This window comes from Grampus griseus (assembly GCF_964374135.1).
Source record: "Grampus griseus genome assembly, chromosome: 5".
Lineage (NCBI taxonomy): Eukaryota > Metazoa > Chordata > Mammalia > Artiodactyla > Delphinidae > Grampus > Grampus griseus.
The window spans coordinates 72,495,901-72,504,526 of NC_138998.1; positions in this window are offsets into that span (position 1 = coordinate 72,495,901).

The window sequence follows — 8,626 nt, forward strand, 5'->3', positions numbered from 1 at the left end:
CTTTCCTCGTTTTCCAGGCCAGTGTTTCCCTCCCCGTTATAACTGAGTGGCTACTGTTGGGTGCTTGGAATACATTAACTCTATTTCTGTAAGATGCACACAGTGTCTATGATGGCAAGTCACTGCCCCCCCAGTCCCATCCTTCCCTGCCAGAACAAGAGAGGCCACTCGGGGCACGGAGCGTCCCTGGGTGCGGGGCAGGCCTCCAGAAGGACTCAGCCTGGAGCGAAGGCGCCCAGGTCTCCTCTCGGCCTGCCCACCCCTCTCACTTACTTGCTTCCCCTCAGAACCTCAGGGTTGACTTTGGCCGTGGAGGTGAAGGACAGCTGGTCAGAGAAGGATGATAGAGGTGCAGAAAAACATCAGGCCCATGTTTTGGAGGAGTGTTTTGGCTGCTGAAAGCCTTGGGGCTGTGAGGACTCTGTCATGTCTGATAGTCATTCTCTGTTTAACCACAGCCTAATTTACAGGTGAAAAGCCTAACAGCTTCCTCTAATATGCAATAATTTCTCTTTGTCTCATTTACAGAGTTCCCATTTGGAATCATTCTTATTTTTAACTCCTTTGTTTCTCTACTAGATGTTTTTAAATTTCAAGTATTAAATATTTCCAAATATGTCATCTATCTATCCATCCATTCATTTACTCATCAACAAATATTTCCTGCCCTCCTACTGTATGCCTGGCACTGTGCTAGGAGCTAGAGGTATAGTCATGAGCAAAATAGAAATGGGTTACCAGGCGTGGAGGTTGCTTAAAGTCAGATCAGCTATTGTTCCATCTATTGTCCTCCCACTAAAAGAAAAGAGTGGCTTCCCGCCACCCCTGAATAAAACATTTTCCTTCTTTACTAAAAGAACATTCTCATTACAGAATTTCTGGAACATAGGAAAATAGAATCTTCAGCTCATGTGTAGCCTGACACTTGAATACAACCAGTGCCTAGCATCTTGGTATTTGTCTTGTCTTCGTTTTTGTTTGGTTTTTACTGTATTCACTTCATCATAGATTCATAAGCATAGTCCACTGAGTACATGTGCCAAATATTCTTAACCATTGCCCTTCGGTTGAGTATTGAAGCAGTTCCTACTTTCCTTCTATAATTCTTATTGCCAAAGCTAATTGTGCTAAGTATATTACTATTTAACCAGCTCCTCTCAGTGCTTTGCATTTAATCTGGTGCATTCCTTTAAAAAATAGTAATTACTTGTCACGCTACTTTAGCAAATTATTTATTAAGGATATCTAAATATAAGAACCTTTTTTCTTGAACTGTGCACATTTTGGTAAAAATGAAATCCTTAATGAAACTTGTAGAAGCCTTATAGTACTGAATTCTCCAGAAATATAGAAAGTTCAGGAAAACAGGTATTTCTGCCACTGGTTGTATGACCTTAGGCAAGTCCCGGTCCTTCCCTGGTCCTGAGTTTCACAGACCGTAAAGGAGGGGGTTGGAGGAGGGTCCTTATCCCCTGCCTCTATTAGTCTGTGTTCTGTCCCTGGGAGGAGAAGACGGATGCTTTAACTGTGCCCGCAGCTGCCATCTGTGCTCCCCTCCCTTGTCCCTCTTGTCTTCTCTGTCTAATGAGCCCAGGGTTATAAGCAGAAGCCCTAGTTTGAATCCCAGCTCTTGAAATGGGAGCGAGCAATTGTGAGGGAGTGGACATGTCAGGGCTTCCAGGTGTGAGATCTAATTAGCAGTTCACTCCCCCCACCCTACCCCCGGTGTTTACTTTTGCTCCTTCCCCCAGAGCCCCAGTTGGAGGTGAGTACTCCTTCTGTACCTCCTGCTGTGTGCAGAGGGAAAACTACCAGTCCCTCCCTGTAGGCAGCTTATACATGGAGGGGGCTCATCAAGGAGTTGGTTAGAAAAGACAGTGGTGGGCTGGAGGGTAAGCACAGCCCGGTTCTGAGTCGGGGGCTAGGGTGGCTGGTCTAGGAAGGGCGGGGCAGATTTAGCCACATGTAGGCCTCAGGGCAGCAGCATTAAGTGTTCTGGGGCCAAAGCCACTCGGTTGGGTGCTGGCTTTACTGCCCTACCCTCCACACCTCGTCTTTTAAACCCAAGGAGCCCTTGGGCTGCCAGTGGCCCATTCTAGGGTGGTACCCATCCAATGAATATTTTGTTTTGGTTAAATAATTATGTTGTGAGACTCTAGTCTTGCTTAAAGCCTATGGAGAATGTTGGTTTTGTTTGTTTGTTTTAGCAGGCAATTGATTTACAATTACAAGTTCCTACTTGCCTGTGAGCTGCGGTTCCAGTGTCAGTTCAATTTTCAAGTCTTTGCTAGTGCGTTGTAATGCTATTTGGATCTGTCCATGTGTGCATCACCCAGTGGGCAAATTGGGACCTGGGTGGCTGACTGTCTCTTTCCTTTGGTATACTGTTTAGGGAAAGACCAGGCATGTGTAGTGTGGGCATGAGCCCAGGAGTTCCTCTAACATTTTATAGGGTCGATTTCTGGAGCCTCCTCCTCCTCACAATCTCCTTGGCACTTTCTGGTTCCCAGGGGCCTCCCTTCCAGGTTCTCTGGCTTGAAAGCCAGGGCTTTGGGACTTCCCTGGTGGTGCAGTGGTTAAGAATCCGCCTGCCCATGCAGGGAACACAGGTTCGAGCCCTGGTCCGGGAAGATCCCACATGCCGCGGAGCAACTAAGCCTGTGCGCCACAACTACTGAGCCTGCGCTCTAGAGCCTGCGAGCCACAGCTACTGAGACCACATGCTGCAACTACTGAAGCCCACGCGCCTAGAGCCCGTGCTCCACAACAAGAGAAGCCACTGCAATGAGAAGCCCGTGCACCGCAATGAAGAGTAGCCCCCGCTCACCGCAACTAGAGAGAGCCCGTGTGCAGCAGCGAAGACCCAACGCAGCCAAAAATAAAATAAAATAAATAAATTTATTAAAAAAAAAAAGAAAGCCAGGGTTTTAGTTTCCCTGCTCTACCCCACACTTCCCATGATGGTAACTGCCTCTGACCACACAAAAGGAGAGGAGAATAAAGAGAGAGAAGAAAAAGCAGTGTGATTCCCCCCATACTTTGGGGGCCACAGATTCTCTGGTCAGAGAGAAGAGTTCTCTCCCTTGGAGCTTTAGGTGCCTGTCCAGCTGTTGCCAGTGCCGCTGTAGGTTTGCCGGGAAACTGAGGTGGAAGAGAATGAAAAAACAGCAGAAAATGTAGGAGATTCCCTCCACTCACTCTAACCCATGAGCCCCCCCTTTCTGCTCCTTTGACCAGAAGTAGAGAGCTTCTTCAGAGCTCTTTCTGACCAGAGCTCCAGGTCAGCTGTCCTAGTTCGGGTCTGGAGAGGCCAGAGGGGAAAAAAGGAAAATTCCCTGCTGGTCTGATGTAACTTCAGGTTCTAGTTTTCTTCCCCATCCACCTGCCACCATTTACTTCTCAGAGTCTCCAATAGCGGACCTCAGACTAGGACGGGCACCTGCCTCCCAGGCTAGTGCTCCTGAGGGTACTCCTGCAGAAGAAAGCCACAGGCCAATCAGGATTTACCCCGCTGGAGAAAACTTACATTGGCCTTGACACTTAATTAACATCATCACCCTGACGACCCGGTGCCACCCACATACCGACCCCACCTCAAAGGTAAACACTATCTTTATGGAGCAGGTACCTACTAAGCAGTCGGCCCTTTCGCAGACCCTATATAATATGGTAACCCCACAAGCTGGAATTTATTGTCCCATTTTACAGACAAGGAAACTGAGGCTCAGAAAGGTTTGGTAATTTCCCCAAAGGCACAGAGAGAGATGGCACTGGAATCCATAGCTGCTGGCTGCATAAACAACCAGTGTGGCTGCCAAGCTGGGTCCTGGGAACCCAGCCATAAGGAGAGTCAGTCACCTGAAGAAACCACACGATTGCTCGGAATATCACTCGCTGCCCAGAACTCACCTGAGGGGTGAGCTTGTGCATTTTGGCCACTCTGGGCAATCTCCTTAGAAAGTACTTTTGCCACCCTCCATCTGCCCTGAGCAGGGTGACCATCCCTCCCCATTTTCTCTAGCGCATCCCTGTTTATGCCCATTGCTTCTGGGTATTGCTAATTAGCAACCCTTTTCACACCCAAAGGTGTGCCAGTACGGACCCGGACCCTAGATTATAGTAGCGTCAGCCTGCCCCTGGGGGATGCTCAGTCATGCCTCTGACCATACGCTGAGCCTTGTTCTTGGGACAGGACAGGCACTGGCTCCTCCGATTAAACCTCCACGTTGACTAGAAAATGTTTCCTGAATCTTCCGTCAGCCTCTTCTCCGGCCTGGAGAGTCCCCAGAGGGCTTCTGGCAGGCTGCATGCTGCTGTGCAAAGGGCATGAGCTCTGGAATCCAGAATTCTGGGTTCTCTACTGGCCACCCCTGGTGAAATATTTAGTCTATTTGAACCTTAGTTTCTTCATCCATAAAGTGGGCATAATAAAACATAAATTTTAAGGTGGTTGTAAGGACGTGATGAAAAAAAGTGTAAAGCACTTGGCACAAATGGCTGTTTCTCCTTTTTCAGGTTGGAGAAGCTGGAGAATAGGGATGCAGAAGAGGGTGTCGGGAGGGGGACTCTCTCTCCTAGTTGGAGGCTAGGATGAGGCTGCTGTGGAGGGACCACCGGGGCCTCCTGCTCGGGACACACCCCACCCCTCCCCTCCTTGACCCAGAGACTCCTGGGCCCCAGTCTGTGCACATCTCTCCCAGGAAGGAGTCAGTGAGGGTCTGGGTGCTGGGAGACACGGTGGAGGGGGGCCACAGAGGGAAAGAGGCCCAGAGTGCGTTCAGGCACTCAGTGAGAATGTAATGAATACATGAATGAGTGAATGAATGCATTAAAGGATGACCCCAATCCTTCAGAGTCAGAGCAGAAGCCCAGGGCCCTGTGTGAACGTGAGACATCTTTGAAAGGCCATCCAGACCTCGAGCTCCCTGAGGGATCCTTCTATGCTGCCTCACAGCTCAGCTCCCTCTGCCTTTCCCACCCCTCACAGGGGTTTCCAACACGCCTCAGGCAACCACCTGCACGGAAATATCCCTCTCAGGGTGTTTCCTGGGACACTCAACCTAAGACAATGCTCTAACTGTCATACAAAGGAGGAAGTGGAATTTATAATTCATAATGAAGCATGTCATGGCTCAGGTGTGACTGCACCAGGACCTTGTAGCATTGGCCTCTCCTGGGGCCTTGTGAGAAACGCCGGTCTCAGTTCCCCACCGACCTGCTGGAATCCCAACCTGCACCTGAGTACGGTCCCCAGGGGATGAATGTGCACTGAGTTAGAACACATCACTGAGACATCACAAGGGTCAGGTGTGATTACGAACGTGCACTGACACACAGGTATCTCATGGCCGCTCAGAGACCACAAGTAGCAGTGCTGTCAGTGATGAGATTTTCTAAATCAGTGAACAAGTGTTGGTAAAGTGCCAAACAAAACACATAAAATTCCCTCAATTCATCCAGTAGTTGCATTCCTGGAAAATTCAGTGTCTCTTAATATCGTGCAAAAAACCCTCCTTTGCCACATGTAGAACAGAGGACATTTCCTCACTGTGCATAACTGCTCCATGTAAGGCAGAAGATCCCTGGCCTTTTATTTGGGTGGGCCAAAAGTTTCGTTCAGTTTTTTCTGTAAGATGGCTCTAGTAGCACTTAGTTGTCTTTAACTTCATTCGAAACAATTTTGTTAGATTGTATGCGACAGCTGTCATATCAGCGTGCATTTAAAAAAAGACGTATCAAAATTGGTGAATTTTTGTGCAGCCATTTTAATATTAAAATGGAAGAAAAAAAGCAACAATTTTGGCATATTATGCTTTATTATTTCAAGAAAGGTGAAAACGCAACTGAAACGCAAAAAAAGATTTGTGTGGTGTATGGAGAAGGTGCTGTGACTGATCGAACGTGTCAAAAGTGGTTTGTGAAGTTTCGTGCTGGAGATTTCTCACTGGACGACGCTCCACAGTTGGGTGGATTAGGTGAAGTTGATAACGATCAAATTGAGACATTAACTGAGAACAGTCAACGTTATACCACGCGGGAGATAGCCGACATACTCAAAATATCTAAATCAAGCACTGAAAATCATTTGCACCAGCTTGGTTATGTTCATCGCTTTGATGTTTGGGTTCCACGTAAGTTAAGAGAAAAAAACCTTCTTGACCGTATTTCCAAATGCGATTCTCTACTTAAACGTTATGAAAACGTTCCATTTTTAAAACAAATTGTGAGTGGCGATGAAAAGTGGATACAGTTACAATAACGTGGAACGAAAGAGGTGGTGGGGCAAGCGAAATGAACCACCACCAACCACGCCAAAGGCTGGTCTTCATTCAAAGAAGGTGATGTTGTGTATATGGTGGGGTTGGAAGGGAATCCTCTATTATGAGCTCCTTCCGCAAAACCAAACGATTAATTCCAACAAGTACTGCTCCCAGTTAGACCAACTCAAAGCAGCACTCGACAAAAAGCATCCGGAATTAGTCAACAGAAAACGCATAATCTTCCATCAGGATAACGCAAGACCGCATGTTTTTTTGATGACCAGGCAAAAACTGTTACAGCTTGGCTGGGAAGCTCTGATTCATCCAATATATTCACTAGACATTGCGCCTTTGGATTTCCATTTATTTCGGTCTTTAAAAAATTCTCTTAATGGAAAAAATTTCAACTCCCTGGAAGACTGTAAAAGACACCTGGAACTTCTTTGCTCGAAAAGATAAAAAGCTTTGGGAAGATGGAATTATGAAGTTACCCGAAAAACGGCAGAAGGTAGTGGAACAAAAGGGTGAATACATTTTCAATAAAGTTCTTTTTTGTTTGTTTGTTTTTAATAATATTTATTTTCTCTAGTTTCCCAAACCCATTGCTGGTCAGTGTTTTTACAAATTCTGTTTCTCTACACATTTAATTCATATGCACATAAATATATATAGGTCATTTAAAAACTTTCATACGTGGAAGAAGATTGGAAACATTTTTATAACAGTCCAGTTAACTCTGGATAATCAGAGGGCAAATATTTATCACTTAATTTATCTTTTTTTTAAAACATCTTTATTGGAGTATAATTGCTTTACAGTGGTGTGTTAGTTTCTGCTGTATAACAAAGTGAATCAGCTATACATATACATAGATCCCCATATCTCCTCCCTCTTGCGTCTCCCTCCCACCCTCCCTATCCCACCCCTCTAGGTGGTCAAATAAAGTTCTTGAAAATGAAAAATGTGTCTTTTATTTTTACTTAAAAACCAAAGGCACTTTTTGACCAACCCAGTACATCAGTAGCCTCTGGCACAGTGACAACTGAAAACACCCCAGCACTTCCCAAACTGTCCCCTAGGGGTCATTACTGTCCCTTTGAGAACTGCTGATCCCCTAGAGAAAACCCTGGGCTTAGAAATTTACATGTTATTCATCCACTCCTCCCAATAAGTTTAGGAGGTAAGTATTATTATTCCGTCTCCTGAGCTAAGAAAATCAAGCTCAGAGACGTTAAGCAATTTGTCCACTTTCACACAGCTAGTAATTGGGGAGCAGGCAAGATTGAACCCAAGTCTGCTTGTCACCAAAGCCCATGTTTCCCTCTATGGGTTGCTTTGCAGGTGTTTAGTTTATCAAGGGTTGTGTAGTCACCAGGGCATGGCCAGGTTTGTTTACAACAGAAAAGAATAAACCTTCTTTAGGGACTAAAGAGGGCAACTGTAGGAGCCTGAGGCTGAGAGCAGCTGGGCATCCCTGGGGAATCCCCACCTGCACTGCCCTGTGCCCTCAGAGCCTGGGTGGGCAGATGGAACCATGGCCCCAGGACCCCTTCCTCAGGTGGCACGCCAAGTGGTCGTCTACCCCACACACCACAGACAGACCCCTAGAGACACCGGCAGGCCCAGATGGGGGAGGTGCCAGTGACATGGTCTCTGTGGGTCCCTCCCACCCTCCACACCTGTGTCTCAGATGAGCGGGGAGAGCTCCAGTATCCAGCTGGGATGCCATGCCCTTCACCTGGAATTAACTTGACCCCGAGTGAGGCTTCGAAGGACAGCTAAGTTTGGCAGGTGTACGTGGGAGCTGACAAAATCAGGAAGGGGCCAAGACGGGAGCGAGCTCTCCTCAAGCCGGCCTGGCGGAGGAGGAGGAGGGCTGAGGGGCGCTTGCTCTGTGTGCACTGGTAGAATCACGCTCAGCTTCTTCAGCGAGCTAGGTTCAGCTGCAGCTGAGGTTGTGTGAAAAAAGGTGCAGCCCGACTGCATTAGTCCCGGATCCTCCAAGAAGCCGTCACCGAGGGTTGGGATCAAATACCCAAGGTCTTTATTTGGGGGAGTGATTGTGTGAGAGAAAATAAGGAAGGGGCTGGAGGCGCTGGGAGAGCCTCCAGGCCTCCGTGCAAGTCTGAACCTGAGTGAAGGAGAGAGGGAGAGAACGTGAAGTGGGGTGTCATAAACCGCCTCCCGCCCCGCCACGGAGTAGTCTGTAGAAGTTTCGACAGAGCCGTCGGGGAATCCTGGAGCCTGTATCTCTCGGGAATGGGTTGATATCCCTGCCACAGTCAGTCACTGTCTGGGAGTTGGGGGCATTTCTGCTCTGACCCTAAGGACCCTCCTACCCACCACACACACACAGGCACACCCGC